This window comes from Notechis scutatus, chromosome 6, assembly GCF_049901735.1.
Source record: "Notechis scutatus isolate UNSWTSFEM ecotype Mainland chromosome 6, rNotScu1.2, whole genome shotgun sequence".
Taxonomy (NCBI): domain Eukaryota; kingdom Metazoa; phylum Chordata; class Lepidosauria; order Squamata; family Elapidae; genus Notechis; species Notechis scutatus.
In genome coordinates this window covers 74,583,380-74,606,581 of record NC_142014.1, presented here as the reverse complement: position 1 = coordinate 74,606,581, position 23,202 = coordinate 74,583,380, and the positions used below count along the sequence as shown (strand labels likewise).

Genomic DNA, 23,202 nt, shown 5'->3' with positions numbered 1-23,202 from the left:
TGAATAAACAAGCTAGCAAATGAAGCTCCAAAGATTTACGCAAACAACAATCTACTCCCCTGCAACCCTAATCCAAAGCACCTTGGAGCAACATTGGATCGGACTCTTTCCTATACGATACATCTAGAGAACATGGAGGCAAAAATCAAAACTAGGAAGAACACACTCCAGAAATTAGGCTGAACTAAAGGGGAAACTTCAGTTGCCACCCTCAGGTCATCAGCATTAGGGCTGGTCCACTTTGCATTAGAATATTGTGCCCCTGGATGGCTTAGCAGCTGTTAGACACCAGACTCAAGGGCAACATGAGGATTAATAAACAGATGCATTAAAACCACTTTTTGCTGGCTTCCTGTTCTGAGCCATCTAGCCCCAAAGGCAAGATGCACTAGTAAGAGAATATGGAAAAACTAGCTCGATATCCATGCTTTGCTACGAAACTATGTGGTCAGGCTTAGTTTTGGGGGAGGAAAATAGAGGGGGGGGATTCTGCCTCTGCCTACCAGCATCTATCCATATTCATCTGGCTAGCAGACTGTCAGTATGTGAGAGAGTTGAGGGCTGTTTGGAAACTGAAGCAGTATTTGCTGTGTGAGCAAGGAGGCAGCAAGGGGCCTGGGCGTGGCTTAGCTCAACTGTTCTGTACTAAAGCTGCTTGGTGCTCTGAAACTAAAACTGAAACTCCTCTCCTCTGCTGGTGTTTTGATTTGGAACAGATTTCTTTTCAGGCGGGGAGGGGGAGTAGAACTCCTTAGCATCAGAGCGTGTTAATAATAACAATATAGGAAATGCTAATGCTCATTTCGAAAAAATCCTTTCTTAGTGAGCACCTAGAAGCCAAGAGGAATATACGTGCCAAATATCAGGTTTGTAGGTTTTACGGTTCTGGAAATTTTGTGGTGAGGTGTGAGTGGTATTTCGCTTTATATGTATAGATTAGGAACAACTCTCTCCTTGTGGACCACAGAGACCTTCCCCACTTATCAATTAGAAGATTCAAATCTATGAAGCTCTCACTGCCACTTGTACAACATCTGCTTAACAACTTTAACATCGATTCCCAATGGAAAGCCACGTGGGTTGCTGAATGCCCGGTTGCAGGAAGGTATACAGGTTGCCCCCGACTTACAACACTTCCTTTAGTGACCGTTTGAAATTACAACGGCACTGAAAAAAGTGACATGATCATTTTTCACACTTACGACCGTTGCAGCATCCGTACGGTCATGTGATTTGTATTTGGATGCTCGGTAACTGAACTCACATTTGTGACGGTTGCAGCATCCTGGGGTCACATGATCCCCTTTTGTGACCTTCTGACAAGCAAAGTCAACGGGGAAGCCAGATTCACTTAACAAACACGTGTGATTAATTTAAGAACTGCAGTGCTTCACTTACGAAGAAAAGTCATAAAACGGGGCCAAGCTCACTTAACGAATTTCTGACTTGACATAAACTCTGGGCTCAATTGTGGTTGTTAAATCGAGGGCTACCTGTATAGACGACGCTACCCAAAAGTTACCAGGTTCTGAACTGCCACACCAGCAATGAATAGGATTCGCACCTCACACGGCATGTGCTTTGACTCTCTGAATAAATGGGGCATAGTGTCGTCCCCCCTCAGTGTCAATGCGAAGTCCCACTTCAAACAGTAGATCACATCATGGCTGATTGTAAGCTGAGGGCAGATAGCTTAGACCAGAGGTCTCCAAACTTGGCACCTTTAAGACTTGTGGACTTCAACTCCCAGAATTCCTGGAAGTTGAAGTCCACAAGTCTTAAAGGTGCCAAGTTTGGAGACCCCTGCCTTAGACTTTAGTATATCTGTACGAAGATCTGTTTTAACATTCTTTTTATTACTGTGCTTTTAATTTAGGTGAAATGTTAATATGCATGGTACATCCGTGTTTCTTGTGCCAAATGATAAATAAATAAATACAAATGATTCTACAATGTCAACGTTGCTGGTGCAATTCCAAACAAAGGGGAAAATATAAGATGTTGAGAAAGGGAGTCAGAAACTCAGACAGGGTTTGGATTGTACACAAAAACAGGAGGGGCCTTAATTACATATTTGTGACCACTACGTTGACTTTTTTAAAATCACATTTTGCAGAAGACACTCCTAGCTTGGTTTAGCATGCCTCTATACCAGGGGGTTGACAACTACGGCCCCTTTAACAACCTGTGGACTTCAACTCCCAGAATTCCTGAGCCATTCCATGCTGGCTCAGGAATTCTGGGAGTTGAAGTCCACACATCTTCAAGCTGCTATGGTTGAGAAACACTACCCTATACAGAGAAAGGGCAAGATAAAATACTTGTTCTCATGATGCTGTAAGGGTTTTCAATGTTTCTGGATTAGTTTGGCTTGTGAATCAGTTGTGTAATCTATTCCTCCCACCAATCCAGTGGAAATTAAGTCGTCCTTTGCTATTTCCCTCCAAACCACACTTCAAAACAGGTGTGGTAGAAACCGGTTCGTTTTGCCAAGCAAACACTTTGGTCTTTATGAAGTAATCAGGTATCGCTTCCTCATTTAGATTTACACAAATGAAAGTCAACCCCGATCGCCTGTCATTTAAAAATAGCTTTTAAGAAACAATGGGCAGCATTCATTGCCTGCTTTTATTTTGGGACTCTCTGAACAACGATCTAATCCCTACCTCAACCTACTCTGACCAGTGCAATATTAGCATTATATTTTAGAAGACTAGATAACATATACAGTATGTACTTACAGCACTTTGATCATAAAGGGGATAGGCATTTATTGGCCAGAAGAGAAATCCAGCTCAAAATATATGGACAAATGAAGATAAAACTGAGAGGTGATCAGGAGCCTCAATATTAAAGGTTTCGATGTGAACCGTTGCAGAATCAGAACCCGCCCTTCTACAAATGAAATAATGTTCCTTTCATATTAAGGAGCTTTCTGAATTCAGTATTTGGCATCCAAGTGGACGATTCCTAGTGAACAAATATTTCTGGAGAGCAGGTGGACAATTCAAGCAGAATTGCATGGACAATTCAGGCAGAATGGATACCCACAAGCATTTATGACAAGATGCCTGAGCAACACACAAGGGAGAGAAAGGAGGAAAGAAGGTACACAAGAAACTATATGGCACACCCTGCCATACATCAAAAACACTTCGGAAGCAGCAGAACAGTTTCCGAGATCGGGCAAGTGGGCATCGCACACCGCCCATAGGTTACCGTAAGAGGCCAAATCATGCATCACAAAGATTGCTTGGAGGTGTGAGATACTTCAAATGTAATCTACCAAGATTTCCTGCGTGGGTTGCCCCTGTGGCTATCAAGGGAGGAAGCTAAGCCCCAGATTGCAAGAACGCAAGTCAACGGTCAGATGAAAAAACCCAAATTCATTGGTAGCCTCACATTGCAGTGAATTAAGAACATACATTAAATTTCGCAGCTACTAAGATTGTTGGCCGAGTAGGAACAAAAATAGCCAGGGAAATGATTGAAACCTGGGAAACAGGCTCCGTGTCAGCCACCAGGAGTACTGATTTACTACCAGCTTATCAGGTACTTAGCAGCCCAGGACTTGGCAGTACAAGCAAACAACAGCCAATGATTAAATAGCTGGCCATCAACACTTCAATCAACAACTAAAAGGCCACACACAATTAGGCACACTCAGAACCATCCAAAGAACACACTCTGCAAGAGAGAAGTTCCCTGAGGATGGGCTCCAACCGGAGTCTGAAAGCTTGGAAGATTAAATCTCTGGTCCCGAATTGGATCCTGCAACATTATCTGGACATGTATATTCACCTTCATTCATGGGAATGAATACTCTTATAAATGTTCTAAATAAAGAAAGAATAAAGGGCTCATCCGATTTTAAAACTGCCCTTCTGAAAAAGTGCATTTCTTCCAATATTTACTTTTATTCTAAAGACACTGCATACTAACCATAGCAGCAAAGCTTTAAATACACCTATAAGCTACTGAAAACACATTCAAATATAAAAACCCCATGATTTGATATCAGTCGACACACCACTGCAACTGTGATCCACGTTAGTATTTTAACACTCAAAATGTTGAATACATGCTGGCGGTTTTTTAACACCGAATCATCACATTCACAATTTCTTAACCAAGTTCCAAAATACATTATCCCTGAACTTTTCTGAGTTTTCAAAACAGGCTATGTAGAGTGTGAAATGGTTAAAAAGGGGGGGGCAAGTAGCAGATGTGCAGAAAAAATTAAAAAACTTGAAACAGGAAACCAAGGGAATTGATAGGCAAGATAAATCTAGCAGCCATCTGAAATTATTCTCAAGCCATATGAATGCTTCCCATGGAAATATGCTAACATCTTCTGAAGAAGCAATTACACCCTTGGAAGGAAATAATATGAGTCTTATGGCACCTTAATGTCTAACAAATCTACTATAGTACTGCATAAACATTACCTCATCGCATAATTGGGGTAAAGTGGCCCTTTTCAAGCGATCTGAAGCACTGAAAAAGGAGGTTAGAGGTGCGAAAAAGGAAAATAAGCAAAGTTTTTTTTTGTTTTTGTACAAAAATACATCTCCCCATTCACATTATTTTTTTCATTAGTCTGTCCATGCCTGCATATATTTTGGAAAAACAATATTTAGGGTAGGTTTGATTAAAATCAAATCAATTTAAAACAGCATTCAGATCTTCTAACTACAACTTTGATTAATTATTTAAATCAATATAGGCAACCCTTGACTTACAACAGTTCAGAGTTGCAACGGCACTGAAATAAAAGTGACTTAGGACCATTTTTCACACTTACGACCCAATGGTCACATGATTTACATTCGGGGTGCTTGACAAGCGGTCCGTAGTTACGAGCAAAGTCAATGGGGAAGCCAGATTCACTTAGCAACCATGTTACTAATTTCACAACTGCAGTGATTCACTTAACAAACGTGGCAAGAAAAGTCGTAAAATGGGGCAAAACTCACTTAACAAATTTCTCTCTTAGCAACATAAATGTTGGGCTCGATTGTGGTTGTAAGTTGAGGACTGCGGTATTTATTCACTTATTTAAGATTCTAATAGCAGTAGTTTATTACGTGAGTACTTAACTCACTTAAGAAAAATATGTGTTGTAAAACAGGTCAAAGTAGAAATACGGATGTGGATTTACCTAATACAAAAATGAATCACCAGGACAAGTGAGATGTTTGGTGATATAAAGATAATAGTAATCAAATAGAATTAGTTTGCAGGGTATATCAAAACACCGATAGTAAAGCTATCATACTTAAGGGCAGAATCATTTTCCCTTGATAAAAATGGTATATATATTTGCCTTTATAACTATTCCAGGGAATGGTTAACAATTCAGCTGTGAGCAATTTACTAGCCTTAAGAGACCCTGAACTATTACTTACAACTCTCTCTATAAAAACAATTCATGCATTTGAAACAGAAGTACAGGACTCCAAAGGTTAACATATAACTCTGGAACACTGCAACCATTATAAATACAGGCCAGTTGCCAAGGATCCAAATTTTGTTCATGTGACTATGAGTTTATTGCATTGGTCATAAATGTAAAAAAAAAATATGGAAGTGTAAAATGGGTCATAAGTCAGTATTTTCAGAGTTATTGTAACTGAATGATCACTAAATGAATGGTTGTAAATCCAGGATTACTTGTAATCCCAAAGCAGAGCCAGTCAATATTTTTGGAAATATGCCAAAAAGCTTCACCAAAAAGGAAAATTCATAATACGTACTGGCAATAGCACCTTAATTTATTGATCAGTATATGTTACTCTATCGGCAGTAATGCCTTACTTCTCTCCTAATACAATATTATTGCTTGCTAATATTCAATGCATCTGATGATTACATGCTAAATAGAACTGGATATGGTTGTATTGCAGAAAAGTTAAGCAATCAACCACACTGGGGCAGAAAGGTATCTCAAAAGTTATTTAAAATCCAAGTGACAAATCAAAATATTATAAAAAGAAAAAGCACAGCTAAACAACACTTGAGTGGAAGTCAGAGCAGGGATGAAGGGAAAAAATAAAGAATTCCTAAAATTGTCGTGTTGTTGTTGTTGTTGTTGTTATATGTCCTCCAAGAGTTGCATTTTTATGAGTTGGGAAATCTTTAAATCAATCAGTCAATCAATATGTAGATAGGGAAAGAAACCTGGCAGCTTTCTTCTTTCTTTCTGCTAAAACTGTCGCTAATAAGCCATCTGGAAAGCAAGCCAAGCCAAGCAAAGTAACACGCCTGACAGTTATCTTGGCTTACAAATTCTTATAAAAAGATGCCCAATAAATAGCTAAAAGTTCAACTTTTTGTCTTTACTTGCTAACAAGGAAATGGGAGGAGGGGGTTGCCTATTGCACCATGCCCAGAAGTCTTCATGAAACATTATTTTCTCCATAAGACTGACAGGATGCCTCTTCTGAAAAGGTAAGCAGCACGTCTCTGCCAGCTTTAAAAAAAAGGTTATACTGAAAAGAGAAGAGAAGAGAAGAGAAGAGAAGAGAAGAGAAGAGAAGAGAAAAGAAAAGAAAAGAAAAGAAAAGAAAAGAAAAGAAAAGAAAAGAAAAGAAAAGAAAAGAAAAGAAAAGAAAAGAAAAGAAAAGAAACTGAGATCCTAGAAAAATGTTAGGGAAAACAGACTATCTTCATTCGAGAAAATGCGTAATTTTTTTTACTGGTCCTGAGACTCTCCATTTTAATATATAGTTAAAACAGATACAGTCTTGCACAATTTATGATACACCTAAATTGGAGTGTAGGCCAATAGTATTCACAGGGAGAAAAAAAAGAAAATGAAGAATTTGAGGAAGAGAGAGAAAAAAACAGAATTGCATGGGGCAGACAAGAGAAGAGACAAACAGGGAACGGAATTATTTCTTTTGGTGGTGTAATTTGGACCCATCTGTTCCAGAACAGCCTCTCTTTATATTCAAACACCTGTTCTTTCTTAATTATCATTCCTGTATTAAATCCGACAGAAACAACAAAATGCAAATAACAAGATAACAGGATGCTCACCCAAATAGATTTTTAAAAGTTCACTGTTCCCGGAAAAAACTAATCCAATCTGAACGTGTCCCCTTCTCCGAGAGTTGTACTATTTGCCAGCCGAGGCTTGTTATAATGCTGCTCTAAAGCTTAACATTCTCAGTTAGGATTTATCCATTTCTTTTAAACCACTTCTTCTATTCAACTGAAGTTCCTACAGTAAACATGTTCTATAGGGTTTAATTCTTTTCAGAAAATAAGACAAATGCAATCATCAGAAATCTGAGCTAAAAAAACCCTGCCTATTGTTTGGATTCAAAGAAACTGTGACATAAGACACAATAGCTACCTTTGCGCATAATGCTAAGTCCTAAATTATTGTTTACAAAGTACCACGGCTGGGTTCCTTCGTCACGTTACAGTGAAATCAAACAAACCAGATTGTGAGATGGGTGCCCGAAACTAGCCACTGTGACCTGCTTCTTATTTTGACTTTTGTGTTCCCAGGAAACCGAATGGAACATAAAAGGAAGAAATAACCCGGACTTCAAGTGAGTGAATACAGCTAGTCTTCAACTTACGACTATAATTAAGCCCCAAATTTCCGTTGCTAAGCAAGATCGTGATTAAGTGAGTTCTGTCCCCACACTTGCGAAGCGAATCACAGCAGATTGTTAGCAACACGGTTGTTAAGTAAATCTATGCTTCCCAGGTCGCTAAAGGGGATCCCATGAACCCGGGATAAACACGTCAGTGGCCAAGCATCAGAATTTTAATCGCGTGACCATGGGGATGCTGCAATGGTTGTAAGTGTGAAACACGGTCGTAAGTCACTTTTTTTCAGTGCCGTTGTAACTTTGAGTGATCACTAAATGAATGGTTGTAAATCAGGAACCACCTGTATATGCATATATCTGATGATTACATCTGTACAAAGGGGTTGCTGGACAGTATAGTATAATATAGTATAGCATAGCATAGCATAGCATAGCATAGCACAGCACAGCACAGCACAGCACATCATAGCATAGCATAGAATTCTTTATTGGCCAAGTGGGATCGGACACACAAGGAATTTGTGATATTCTTATTTTTGTGATAATTTTGATAGTTCAACATTCATTTTATTTATTTTGGGTAGGCCTGGCTCAACTGTTGAGTCATATATATGCCTACCAGCACATTACGACTCCAAATATCTAATATACTTCTCTTCAGACACTGCCATTTTCTGTTTAATGTAAGGTCTGGCTCCAATTTGTAAGTTTTCTGGGAAAAGCAGGATGGCAAACAAGAAACAGACTTGAATAAGACCCTTTGTTTCTTTTCAAGGGTGGACTGGCCCACAAAATGGAATTTCTGTTGCAGGGGAAGAAAACTTCTTCCACTGTAAATTCCAATTTTTATTCACGCTACAAACCAAGCACTGAAAACAGTGAAAATACTGTTTAAAGCCAACTGATGAGAAAACTCCACATGATCCAGGAACTACCAGGCTATGTCCTAGCTACAGAATTACTCGAGAGAGAGAGAGATTCATTTTGGTCAAATTAAAAGATAGCACTACATTAGAAACCTATCGAGAGGGACGACCTAATTTAATCCAATTAACTGTACCAAAAATATGACCTGCATGTAATTTTCCTTTTACTAACAAAAAAGGCAAGGAGCTTATAGCAACCAAAGGTTGAAGTGACACAGAATTCTTAAATCAAGTGTGGAATGCACCAGTGGTGGGATTCAAATTTTTTTACTACTGGTTCTGTGGGCGTGGCTTGGTGGGCGTGGCAGGGGAAGGATTCCGTAAAATCTCCAGTCAGAGGTGGGATTTGCCGGTTCTCCGAACTACTCAAAATTTCCGCTACTGGCTCTCCAGAACTGGTCAGAACCTGCTGAGTACCATCTCTGGAATGCACCCACCAGCTCTCCATTCTCCTGTCATTTAAGTTTGACCACAATTGAGCCCAAAATGTATGTTGCTAAGTGAAACATTTGTTAAAAGAGTTTTGCCCCATTTTAAGACCTTTCTTGCCACAAGCTATTAAGTGAATCACTGCAGTGGTTAAGTTAGTAACACGATTGTTAAGTGAAGGTGGCTTCCCAATTGACTTTGCTTCTCGGAAGATGATCACATGACCCAGGGATACTGCAACTGTCATAAGTATGAATCAGCTGTCAAGCATCTGAACTTTGATCACATGACCATGGGGTGCTACAAGGGTAAATAGAGGAGCAATCTAGCAGCCATCTATACCAGCCGAGACTGAATAGAAGAACTGGGGACGGTGGCCCGGAAGCCTTGCATTTGCATTTCCACGTTTTATTTAGACCTGGTTAGATTTTCTTGTGCAAAGTTACCTATTGAACTTCCACATGCTTGAGAAATTAGCACTTACTAATTACATTAATATTTTTTAAATAAAAGAAACCCAATTAATGCAATTTCTTACCACCCACAGGCACTCCTTCTGCCTCATGCTAGCCAAGGCAAAAATCCCAATTTTACATTTGTACAGCATCTATAACATTTCCGGTTATTTTAATCAGTTATAATTATGAACGAGATGTTTTCCTCTTGCTTGCAGATCAGAGGTGGTATTCAGCAGGTTCTGACCAGTTCTGGAGAACCGGTAGCGGAAATTTTGAGGCGTTCGGAGAACCGGCAAATGCCACCTCTGACTGGAGATTTTGCAGTATCCTTCCCCTGCTACACCCACCAAACCACGCCCACAGAACCAGTAGCAAAAAAATTTGAATCCCACCGCAGTTGCAGATGGTAAGCCAGTGTTTTTAAACCTTAGCAACGTAAAGAGGTGTGAACTTTCAATTCCCAGAATTCTGGGAATTGAAGTCCACACATCTGGAAGTTGTCACGGCTTAAGAACTATTGTGGTAAACCAAAGCTGCCTGTTCACCCATTGTGCCCATAGTTGCGTACCTTGTGTTTTTTCCAAATCCTTTGTCCCGACAAGATAAAAAGTGATAAGCATATTCATCCAGGAAAATGAAAAAATAGCAGCTGGGTCACAGGGGGAATAAAATATTTTCTGGCTTTCGGAGGGCAGCCACCATCCTTCAGCATCAGGAAACTCTCAAGTGGCACCAGAAAAGTGGCAGATTCCCTTCAAATTGCCAGCTACGCTCTTCCAACAGCAGCCCTGTTCTGCATTGCTGAGGCAGTGGCTGGATTTCACTGGGTAAACAATTGCAAACCCACAACTGGCACAGAATCTGCCACAATTAAAGCATGGAGCTGGGAGGGGAGACACAGCTGCGCTGTGTTTCAGCAGTTGGGACAATGCAGCTGCCACTCTTTTGTTTTGGGAGATACAATAGGAAGGAGGCGCCTGAGTCACAACCCAAAGCCTCTGAAAAGCTCTTTCTCTAACCTCAGGTGGGAGTTTCTCTCTTCGTTTCCGATGTGTCGTTGTGGTACCTTGAGACGATACAAAACTTCAAAAATCATAACAGCAAAGCCAAGGATTGGAAAATGTATTCCTTTTTTATATATATATTTAGATTTTATTTATTTTGCTGAAACCCCGGGCACGGTGCAAGTAGGTGATAGACTATTTGTTTACAGGTAGTCCTTGACTTATAACCGCTGGTGTAGTGCAGGGGTCTTCAAACTTGACAGCTTTAAAGACTTGTGGACCTCAACTCCCAGAATTCCGTCCTCCAGTCATGTTAGCTCAGGAATTCTGGGAGTTGAAGTTCACAAGTCTTAAACTTGCCAAGACCCTTGGTGTAGTGAATATTCAGAGTTACAATGCCCCCCCCAAAAGTGACTTATGACCGTTTTTCACACTTAAGACCGTTGCAACATCCCCATGGGCACATGACCAAAATTCAGCCACTTAGAAACTGGCACGTATTTATGATGGCGGCAGTGGTCCTGAGGTCACGTGATCATCTTTTGCGACCTGCTGACAAGCAAAGTCAATTTCCACTGCTAAGCAAAGTAGTTGTTCAGTGAATTTTGCTTTATTTTACGACCTTTCTTGCCACTGTTGTTCAGTGGATCACTGCAGTTGTTAAGTTAGCAACACGGTTGTTAAGTGAATCTGGCTTCCCCACTGACTGCTTGACAGTAGGTGAAAAAGTGCCTAAAGTCACTTTTTTCAATGCCACTGTAACCTGAACAGTCACTAACTGAATGGTATTAAATCAAGGACAAAGCTGTACATGATTTGGAGCTTCTGTGTATGATATACAGTATGCACAACATATATACTGCATATATTCTGTATATGATTTGGAGCTTCATCTTACACTTTTGTAAACAGCTCGTAAGAGCAAATTCACTTTAGAAAGGTCCTGCTAGATCAGGGGTGTCAAACTCAAGGCCTGCAGGCTAGATCCAGCCCACGGGATTCTTAGATCTGGCCCACGGGATCACCCTGGAAACAGTGAAAGACCGGCCTGCAATGCCTCTGCCAGCTACAATGGAGCTCTGTTTTGGGCTGTGAAAAAGCCAGCGGAAATTGAGCTCGAGCTACGTTTTCACTGGCATAGCGCTTGGGCCACCACAGGCGCCCCTGACATGAGTGATGACATCAAGCTGGCCACGCCTACCCTGGCCACGTCCATCCGGCCCTCTGAGGTCAAACACAACACTGATGCGGCCCTCAATGAAATCGAGTTTGACACCCCTGAGCTAACTAACTATGGCCAACCAGAAGACCCAGAAAGATCACAAGACAGTGACAGCAATCTTGGTTGCTTTGTATATATATTTTTTTCTGCATCTGGTTGCATGTGCTCTTTCAAAATGGCTGTCCCTAAGGACCTATCCATCTCCATCCTAAAATGGTACTCGCTGCCATCTCCCCCGCCTCAATCAAAGGCAATGCGGGGCGGGGAGAGGAAAGGCGAGCCGAAAACAAGACAGAGAGCTATAATTCCCTGATGGCATAAACAAGAATTGCAAGAATTCAAAGAAACAGTTAGTGACCGGCTGTCCTGACAAAACCACGTCCACTTGGGAAGTGAGGAATCAGAGGTAATGGAACAACAACAACCTGCCCATTTGGTGTTTTGTAGATGATGATGAAGACCCCATGTGGTGCTCAGGAACGTTCTTGAGATTAAAAAAAATGATGCTGGAATCTAGCGTTGTACAGTATCTTCGTTTTCATTTTTCTAAAATTAAAACGTTTTGCTTAAAGGTAAGTAAGATAGGAGAGACAAGGACTCTGCTGGTTACCAAGGTAGTAGGTCATAAGTGCATGTTCCTGGCACCAAACTGAATAAGCCAGCCAGAGTTTCTACGATAGTTGGAGATGGTATCTAATAGATCTTCCGCCAGAAAATCTGAGCTGCAGCTATTCTCCTTAACTTTGTGGCACCTCAAGCACAAATAGATAAAGGTTTCTCAACCTTGAAGATGGGTGGACTTCAACTCCCAGCTGTGTTGGCTGAGGAATTCTGAGAGCTGAAGTCCACCCGTCTTCAAGTGCCAAAGTTGAGAAATATTGATGTAGCGTATGTCCAATACATACGTATTCTTTACAGCTTTTTACTGAACATTTTAGCCCTTCACAGTTCAGGAACCCTCTGCCGTTTCCCCACTTTGAAATACATAAGAGCTCCTGACAAGCCAAGCATACGCCGTTGACTTTTAAAGAATTAAAATCTGCAATGCTAAATCCATCTGGCTATACCAGGAAAGGAGGAGAAAAGGAAGCAAATTGCACATGAGTTCTGTCTTTCCGTCAAAATGGCCAGCGGGTTTAGTGTCAACTGGCTTTTGAATTTTACCCTGAGCTTGTATATTCTGAGGAATGTCACAAAGGATCAGCCAGCTAAGTTCCTTAAGGTTTCATATGAATGGAATTTGCAGCTAATGCCTTTATGGAAGTCTGGCAATTTTGACTGGCAACGAATGAGCTACAACAACAACTGTCAGGGGAAGATCAAGATTTTTTCTCCAAACCAGAGAGTTGTGCTTACAGTTTCCTTCATTTCTTACAATCGCTCCTTAGTGCAAGACAAATTAAAATCCCCATACAGGATTTGAGTTAGAGCAGGAAGAGAGAGAGAAAAAAAGATATATACCAGTTTGCAATTTAATATTTACAGCCTACATGAGCCAATTGGATGTAGTGATTAAGGTACTGGTCCAGAAACCAGGAGACAATGAGTTCTAGTCCCACCTTAGGCATGAAAGCTGACCTTGGGCCAATCGCCAGGAGACTGTGAGTTCTAGTCAGGCATGAAAGCCAGCCACTTTGGGCCACTTACCAGGAGACCCTGAGTTCTAATCCTGCCTTAGGCATGAAAGCCAGCTGGGTGACTTTGGGCCAGTCACTTTCTCTTTCAGCATAGTCCACTTTACTGAACTGTTATCAGGCTGATAAAATATTTTAAAGGGGGAAATGAAAGCTATCTTTGGTACTCGGGAAAAGACAGGATAAAAAAATTTAACAACCAACAAAATGGTGGCACCCAGAAATAGTGGAACAGCCAAGATTCAGTAAAACTTGGTAAGAAGCGAAGCCAGAAGTGAGACTTCAAAGGATCTTAACTTGCAGGAATAGCCATTTTTTCCCTCACCAAAGGCAGAAAAAGCAATATTCTGGGTTTCTCATCTATCTGAGCAGCTTAGGAAAACACACCCACACCCACAAACACACATAAGATTCTTCACAGCCCTGAGGAACATTCTTCTATCACAACCTCACATCAAAACCAAGAAAAAAATGCTAATCAAATCTGTTGATGAAGCTAACTCCTTACCTGTCTGCTAAGTATCATGAGCTTACTTTATTGTTTAAGAAACCAAATTTTCCGGTCATGGTCTAGAATTACAATAACCACTGGGTTGGAAGGGATCATTTAATCTCCTATGTCCAACTCTTTGCTCCAGGCAGGAATCCAGTCAGATGGCTGACCAGCTTCTACTCACACACACCCAGAGAAGGAAAACTTGCCACTTTCCTGGTGGTTTCACAGTGATACTGAAATTGGAATTGGATACAGTTCCACAGTGATGCTGCTCTTATTCCTAAGAAATACTTTCCTAATATTTAATGGGTATCACCTCTCCTTCACTACCACCTCCATCAATAGCAGGTTATATTGTCAGCCTGCTCCTACCATGAGAAAATTTACCTTTGCATTTTGTTGGAATCCGAATTAAGATCTATATTCTGGGTCCTTCCCTCTGTGATAATAAGACAGCAAATCTGGCACTTTCTTTTGTGTGACCACTTTTAAAACAGAACAGAAAAGTGTGTTTTCCTCAACCCAAAGGTGCTTTTTCAAAAGGCAATGGGACTTTTCTTTGTTTTTTCCTTGAAGACATTTCGCTTCTCATCCAAGAGTCAGAATTGAAGCTTCTCGGATGAGAAGCGAAACATTTTCAAAGAAAAAGAAAGAGAAAAGAAAAAGCAATTTGCTTTCTGAAAAAGCACTTTTGGGACAACCATAACCTGGATGATTGAGAATCTCCAAGGTGGGGAAAAGTGTCCATTAAAGAGGAGTTGTCCATTAAATTGAATGGATATAATTTGTGTCATTTGGGTAATCATGCAGATGACATAAATTTGACTCAAATATGTTCTGCTTAACTTACGTTAAAACCAATCAGCTGCTCTGGTCTCTCCTTCTAGGACTAAATATCCAGTGTCCTCATCATCCTAGTTTCAACTTCTCTCTGATTTGATCCCTTAGTTCTGAATCATTTTCAACATTCCAGACATGGATGCACAAGTCCAGCTGGGATTTCACCAACACCGAACATGGGGGGGCGAGGGGCTCTTTACTTCCTGTAAATTGGAAGAAGAGCCTTTTAGATCAGCTTTCTTGTCTGCTTCTTCACTGGCGCAACAATGAAGAGGTCTGAGCATCAATCTGTTCTGAAAGGAAGAAGTGATTTAGGTCCAAAGTATGCAACCATAATTGGGACCAGTTGTGATGGCTAAACAAATGGTTGTAAATCAAGAGCTACCTGTAACACACACAACACGCACCCACTGTCACACTGAGATCTGCACTCAAGCTCCGAGTTGTCTTCTGGCAATACATCCCAACAAGTACTGGATGAAGCTAGGTCAAAAACTAAACCCAATGTCATTTACATTGATTTCTAATTAGAATTAGCTGCAGTTCGTTTTACCCTTCAGTTGTATGCTTAATAACAATCAAGTTACAAATAGGTATTGTCTGGAAAGCATCCAAGTTCTTTCCAAGGTCAGCTTAAGTACCTTAGGCTGATTAATACTATTCCATCCTTTACGTCATTGGATCATGATGCTTATTAATTGAATTCAGAAGGCTGCACTTTCATGGTAGCGGAAATGCAAGTAAAACTGTCATTCTACAGACCAGGTGAGGAAAAGGGTCCATTAAAGCGGAGTTGTCCATTAAATCAAACGGATATAATTTGTGTCATTTGGATAATCATGCGGCTGACATAAATTGGACCCAAATATGTAAATCACAACAATTTACAGTAGATCTTTTAGGAGTGGTCGAAGTTGAAGTTAATATGTTGCCTTTCCATCGATGGGAAGGGCAGTTCTATAAAAATCAGTGTTATTATGCAAACAATATGTATATACACATTTACGGATGCGCAAAGCTAGAATGAAATAGCACTAGCAATAGCATTTAGACTTATATAGCACTTCATAGTGCTTTACAGCCTTCTCTAAGTGGTTTACAAAGTCGGCCTATTGCCGCCAACAATTTGTCTCCTCATTTTACCAACCCTCAAAGGATGGAAGGCTGAGTCTACCTCGAGCCACTGAGAATCAATCTCCAGGAAGTCAGCATTATTAGCCTGCAATACTGCATTCCAACCACTGCGCCACCACAGCTCTGAAATAGCTGAAAAAAGCTACACTCAGTCTCATTAGAATAAAGCAACTTAAAAGATCCTTGCTGCTTTTCCAAAAAGCTGCCTTGTCGTCTTCCAGGCTCAGCAGCTATCACTTGATGTGCTTGAAATTAACTCAATGTGAAGTATGAACTGAGCTATTGTAAAAACTAAATTAGGGTTCGGGTTTTCAACCAAGGTACCCCAAATGGACTAACTTGTAAAATGGGTTAGAGAATATGGTAGCAGTGTGGTAGCATTGAAGCAGTGGCGCTGAATCAGCCACAAATTTGTCATATTTCAGGATGGGCTTTGGACACATTCTCTAATACAGCAGCAATCATGTGATCACCATACCCAACACTCCTTGAAAGTTTCCCACAAGTCAGTGGGGAAGCTGGCAGAAGTCCAAATTGAGAGGGAGGGAGGGAGGAAGGGAGGGATTTTTGATGCTCCCTACCAGCTTCCTATAAAGAAATTCCATGGGGAATCTGGAAGGAAGTTGCAAGTTGCTTCCACTTCTCTGTTTCTTAAGGTCATCCATGGTCATTCTGAGGGTAAGACAAGAAGCAATGGGTGGAAACTAATCAAGGAGAGAAGCAACTTAGAATTAAGGACAAATTTCCTGAGAGTTAGAACAATTAACCAGTGGAACAACTTGCCTCAGGAAGTTTTGAATGCTCCAACACTGGGAGTTTTTAAAAAGAGATTGGACAACCATTTGCCTGAAGTGGTGTAGGGTTTCCTGCCTAAGCAGCGGGTTAGACTAGACAACTTTCAAGGTCCTTTCAGCTCTGTTATTCTATTCTATTCTATTCTATTCTATTCTATTCTATTCTATTCTATTCATTCTGTTACTCTATTTAGGCAAAGCAATATGGCTGAAACAATGACCCAACAGGTTACAAGTTATCTACCACGTTTCTATATTTCCAAACATCACAGAATTCTTTTTAAGAATGTAAAAGATTAGGACTGAAACATTTAATCTGGCTCAATGGCAAATTAAAGTGATGGAAACAAATTAATTTTCAGCTATTTTGGCTCTATAATATAACTGAAAAGAAACAAAAAATAAGGACGACCTTTTAATAATGAGCCACGGCTTCTATTTTATTAAACTGCCAGTTTTCACATAGTTGCTCCCACATGTTGGAAAAGAACTGGTACTAAAAAATTCTGGGAATATGCCAATTTATTTAAATAGAAATGATTACTCCATTTGTGTAATCAATCAGCTGAAAATTCTATAACCAACTAATAACTCTTAAAATTGTTAGGCCTAATGAAGACAAAATGTGAAGATTGAATTAAAAAAAATCAAAAGAAAAGGAAAGGTTTTAATAGATCTAGATTAACTGGCTTTCATTTTTATTGCACTAGTAGTTTTAATCACAGATCAGGGCCAAAACAATATAGCACTTTCAATGCTTGATTTAAATCAATGGTTGTTATCTCATTTTCATTACAGCAATGAATTACTATTTTTCTTCTGTTTTCCTTTTTCTGATTCTCATCAGACCAATTCAGAAAAAAAAAAAGGAACAGAATTACACCCTAAGTTAAAAATGTCTTGAAGGATTTGGCATTCAGTTACATTCCTTAAAGATTTAAGTCCCTATTTTTTTCCACAGATACTGCCAGCTATACCCTTGAAAATTTTAATTATCCTGGCTTCAGGTAGAATGACCCTTGTAACGAAGTTACATCATTACCAAATATAGGAATATTATCAATTCAATGGATCAAGATACATATGCTTACATGCATGTATATTTAATATACTACAGACACAATACTTACATATGGACTGCCATTTGTCAGAAATGGTGTGGGGACTTCCGCTTGGGCGGGGGATTAGACTAGATGACCTATAAGGTCCCTTCCAACTCTGATTATCTGTTATCTGTTATATGCATGCATACACACACACACGTGATAGACAAATACACAACTGCAAATGTGCAAGGCCTGGGCTTTAAATATAGCCACATAGTTTTAAAACTATTTTAAATCACAGGTGATTTTAAATCCTTGGAAAAGGTACACAATTGTTTCAACCATTGCTGAAAAGTGGCAGAACAAATCAGATCAGAAAGTTCTCCATACAGGAAGTCCTTGACTGACATCCATTCACTTAGTGATTGTTTGAAGTTACAACCGCACTGAAAACAGTGACTTGTGACTGCTTTTCACATGACTGTTGCATCATCTCCCACGTGTCAACTCATAAAACATTTTCTATGCACGTTTTATAGTTGCCAACAGAAAGCAAGTGGAAGGGCTACCCCTTATCAGAGGCGTCATGGGTAAAGAGTAGGAACCTCCAAGCTGACCACCTTGTAGCAAGGTTCCATGCAGAAAATCCAACCAAGCCTGGGGGAGAGAGGGGAGGGGGGATTCGTGAGCATATCTTTCTATAACTGCAATCGATTTGGTTTTTTGTGTGTGCCATACAGGTCACTGTCAAGAAGTGAGGGGAGCCGAATGTCAACTCATAAAACATTTTCTATACACGTTTTATAGTTGCAAACAGAAAGAAGGGAGGGAGTTTCAAAGAGCAGGCAGCAGTGTGGAATCGAAAGTACATTCCATTCTTATTTTCTTCGGAGACTGATTAGATGACTGAAGCTTCTGCCACACAAAATTCTAATTGGAGAGCATGATTGATGACTCTTGGCTGTGGATGTATTTCTCTGGAGAATATGAATTATGATACACCCAGAGGGATGGGGGGGAAAGCAGGGTCAAGGGTAACAGTGAATTACGTGTCTCAGAGTCGGCTATGCCCAAGTCATGCCGAAATGTTGACTTCCAATAAATCCTTTGAAGTTATGGGAGTTTGACTAGAGACTCATGATTTAATTGGGGTAACTGCCGGAATCCTGACACCATGGTCATGTGATCAAAAATTAGACCTTTGGCAACTGGCATGCATTTACGATGGTTGCAGTGTCCCAGGTATTTTGTGACCTTTTGACAAAGTAAATGAGGAAGCCAGATTCACTTTACAAGGGTGTTATTAGCTTAACAACGGCAGTGATTCACTAAACAACGGTGGCAAGAAAGGTTGTAAAATGGGGCAAAACTCAAGTAACTGTCTTGCTTAGCAACAGAAATGTTGGGCTCAATTGTGACTGTAAGTCAAGGACTACCTGTAATGGTCTTTAAAAGGAGAGAAGACAGAAACTTGCCAGACACACACCTACTGCACATTAGTGATATTCAGTGCGTTCTTGTCAAACTTAAGTCCCAAAGACAACACATTGAGGTCTACTTGAATCCAGTCCTTCATTTGCTTAAGCTGATAAGACAGAATCTTGCCAAACTAAAACTATAACCTTCTAACCCTGTGATGGCAAACCTATGGCACATGTGCCGGAAAAGGCACACAGAACCACTTCTGCTGGCACGCGAGAGGTTGCCCACTGCGCATGTGCCGGCGCCACCCACCTGACAGTTGATTATCAGGTATCTGGCATGCATGCACAGGGGGCAGGGGAGTTGGGCGCACATGCGCAGAGACACGTGGCACACGTGGGGGGCACACATGCAGAGATGCATGGTGCACGGGGGGCACACATCCACAGGGGACATGGGGGGTCCACGCGCATTGCCTTCTGGGTGCTGGCACACGAGCACATGCACAATTTTCGGCACGGGAGACAAAAAAGGTTAGCCACCACTGTTCTAACCTAACAGCCTCTTGTCTAAAAAGTGCTCTCTTCCCCTCCCAACTTCTGTTCCCCACAACTTCTCCTTCATCTGCACATTCCATCACAGCTTTTCAATTAAATGAAGTGCATTTATTTCAAATGCATATATGGCCTTAGCATCCCAAGCTCTAGTTATATGCATACATTTCCATACACAGCTTTTTCCTTCGTTAATTAATTCTGAAGCAACTTTCTTAATTGTCCCATTCTTTTCTTCCCTTGTTCCTATAAATATTCCTTATCACAATCCGGGTATTCAGGTAGCCCTCGACTTACAATAGTGCATTTAGTGTCCTTTCAAAGTTATAACAGCACTGAGAAAAGTGACTTATGACCGTTTTTCACAGTTATGACTTTTGCAGCATCCCCGTGATCATGTGATCAAAATTCAGGTGCTTGGCAATTGGCTCATAGTTATGACCGTTGCAGTGTCCCAATGTCATGTGATCACCTTTTCCAACCTTCTGACAAACAAAGTCAATGGGAGAGCCAGATTCACTTAACAACCGGGTTACTTATCAACTGCAGTGATTCCCTTAACAACTTTGGTAAGGTCGTCAAATGGAACAAAACTCACTTAACATATGTCTCACTTAACAACAGAAATGTTGGGCACAATTGTGGTCATAAGTCAAGCATGTTTACTTTGTTAGACAGAGTGAGTATTTTCACAAGCTTGCTTTTATCCTGGAGAGGAGATGGAAAGGAGAAAAACAACTCGTTGCAAAGTTTTTCTGGGGAAATTCCAACACTTTTATCAAGCTGTCTTTGCTGACATCAAGTTTATTCTTTCCAAATGCAGTAGATTTAGCCACCAGCCAGTCTGTTCTGCAGATCTCTCTTTCTGATCCTGCTGGATCCCAGGCTGCACATTCTTCTTCCCCCTACTGTTCCATGTAGTATTTCCAATCCACCTAGCATGGATAAACTTTAGCAACGTCTTGATTTTTTTATTTTTTGGGGTAGAAACATACATTCTGAAAGGAAAGTGTAGCAAGGAAAGTCTGCATTCACAAAGTCATTGCATTGTTATTTCAGAATTGTCTGCTTTGATCAAGCAGCGGCCTTCCCAGGTGATCGGCATGGGGTATGCAAAACATGCCATTTTGCATCGTGTTAGGAAAAATTAGGAATGTCCTATTTTCTTTAACAAGCCTACTAATCTGGCCATTCCCAGAAGGAAGTCTGGCAGTTGCCCAGAAGACATTCTTTTGGAACAGGAAGTGGAGCCAGACCTTTAAAAAAATGAAAGACACTCTATCATGGCCTAAGATTTTGTGTATTTCAGTCAACTTCTTCCATCACAAAATAAACTGCAAGTTCTCCTGAACTACTTGGGAAAATTATAACCAGTCATATCAATGCCTTCATCATAGTTTTATAATCTGCACACTCCCAGTTTAATTTAGAATACTACTTTATTTATCGGAAAGTGGTCCTATCTTTGACAAGCTCTCACTTGCTTTTGCTACAATCGATAGCCACCTGAAGCTTCCTCAGATACCTAAGGATGTTCCAACATACAAGTGAGGTATCTTGAGCCAAATACTCCCATGAACTTTGGAAACTCTTGGGGTTCAAGCCCCGAGCTCCACCTCACTAAGTTCAATTCAACAGAGCAATGGGAATAGTCCGGTTTATTGGTTGGTTTAGAAGTAATCGAACAATAATAATTTTTAAGATCCCTTCTTTTTGGCCATGAGTTTATTTTAAGAAGAATGCTAAACTGTTTGGCAGGGTGGGTGGGTGAGGTTTGAGCATGCACATACTGTCCATGCACAAAGGTGATCATGAAAGGAGCACCCAGATTTTATCTAGCATAACCAAAATAATATGATTACTTTTTTATCAGCAATCTAAGGCAAAGGAGGAGAATGCATAAAGGCCACTTGCAAGAAACTTTCTGAAACCCGTAAAAGTTTACTTGCCATTCTTTATCCTGATTGAATTAACCTTTTGTTTTAATGTCCTGGAATTCTGAGCATCAAGTCATTTACAGTGGGGGGGGTTTAATTATTCAAAATGTTAATTAGGCTGACTTATACCACACAGCATTGTCTTGGCATATTACCAATGACCAAGGTCACGCTCAATTAGAGCCTTGAGGAAAAAAACAATGTCTCTCTATGTAGTGCGTTCGGGGACTGCTTAATTCATATTTCTTGCCATTCCTTTGGAAATATTACATAATGCCATACAAAACAACCAGTGACATTATCTTGTGAAGGATGGCTTAGGTTTTTGGACATGATAGAGCCAAAGGGTAGAGCCTGATAATTTCATCCATCCATCTTGACCGAAGTACAAGTCCCTCTGAGTATAAAGCAAGCTAACTGCCATGTAAGATCCATCCATTACAAGAGGGAAAGCTCATTTGTTCCAGTGACAAAGCACATGTCTCCTGCCTGACTTTAAAATGTTGGATTATTGTACAGCCACAATAAACGCTTGTAAAATCGAAGAGTTTTTCCTGCCCCAAATATAAAACCTAACGACTGATACCAAAGACGGAACTCTGACTAAGTAGATCAGGGCTCTCCAACCGTGGCAACTTTAAGACTTGTGGACTTCAACTCCCAGAGTTCCTCAGCCAGCTTTGCTTAAAATTGCCAAGGTTGGAGAGCCCTGAAGTAGATTATGGGGTCTTGGAGAGAGGGCCTAAGAATGCTCTTAAAATGTCTTCACAATGACTGAAAAACAACTTTTGATTCTGGTTGGCATGAAAGGAGAAGCCTCTGCAGTCCACATTTTCACTTTTACATCAATCCATGCTTGTTCCATCACATACCCATATACAAATGACTAATGCTCTCAATGTAAAGGACGCAACTGAGTATTAACATCAAGAGCAAAGTTAGGGAATGGCTCCAACAGAATGAAGAGAGGGGGGGGGGAGGGAGGAGAGAGGAGAGGGAGAGGAGAGAGAGAGAGAGAGAGAGAGAGCGAGAGAGAGAGCGAGAGAGAGAGAAAGAGGGAGAGAGAGAGAGAGAGGGAGAGAGAGAGAGAGAAAGAGAGAGAGAGGGAAGAGGAGGGAGGGAGGGAGAGAGAGGAGAGAAGAGAGAGAGAGAGAGAGAGAGAGAGAGAGAGAGAGAGAGAGAGAGAGAGAGAGAGCACATCATTATGGCATGCCAAGTTATCCAAAAAGCAAGAAACTGACCTTTAACATTTTTATTATAAAATGCCTACTGCTTATATATGGGTTTAATTAGAGAAACAGCTGTTTAATAGCATACACTTAACCATACCTGATTAGAAATAAAGTCCAGTTCAGCCTCAAAGCATTATTTGAGAAAGATATATTCATTTTAAAGATGTGACCAATTTAACAAGTACTTTGATTTGTGAGAATACAGCTTTAATTACTTGGGTAAGCAATGCCAGGGAATTCTAAACACGTTTCCTTAGGGCTTCAATTTTTTCCCCCCTTACCCATGCATCTATAAAAACAATTACATATATTAAAAAGGACAGCATTTTTACTTATGTAGAATCAATAAATGGAACCATAAAAATTGAAAACAGAATTGTATCAAAGCAAGTAGTGTCATGGGATTAAAGACACAGATTTTTGCAGCTTTTTAAAAATGTACAGCGGGATTTTACTGAGAAATACAGATACTCGTCCTTTATTTAAATATAATATTGCAGCTACAA

The 23,202-nt window shown here is 40.4% G+C and overlaps 1 protein-coding gene across 7 annotated transcripts in view; it reads right to left on the bottom strand.

Annotated features, from left to right (window-relative positions):
• USP6NL (USP6 N-terminal like) overlaps nt 1–23,202 on the bottom strand; it is a 116,414-nt gene that overhangs the window by 68,675 nt on the left and 24,537 nt on the right. The window lies entirely within an intron of this gene.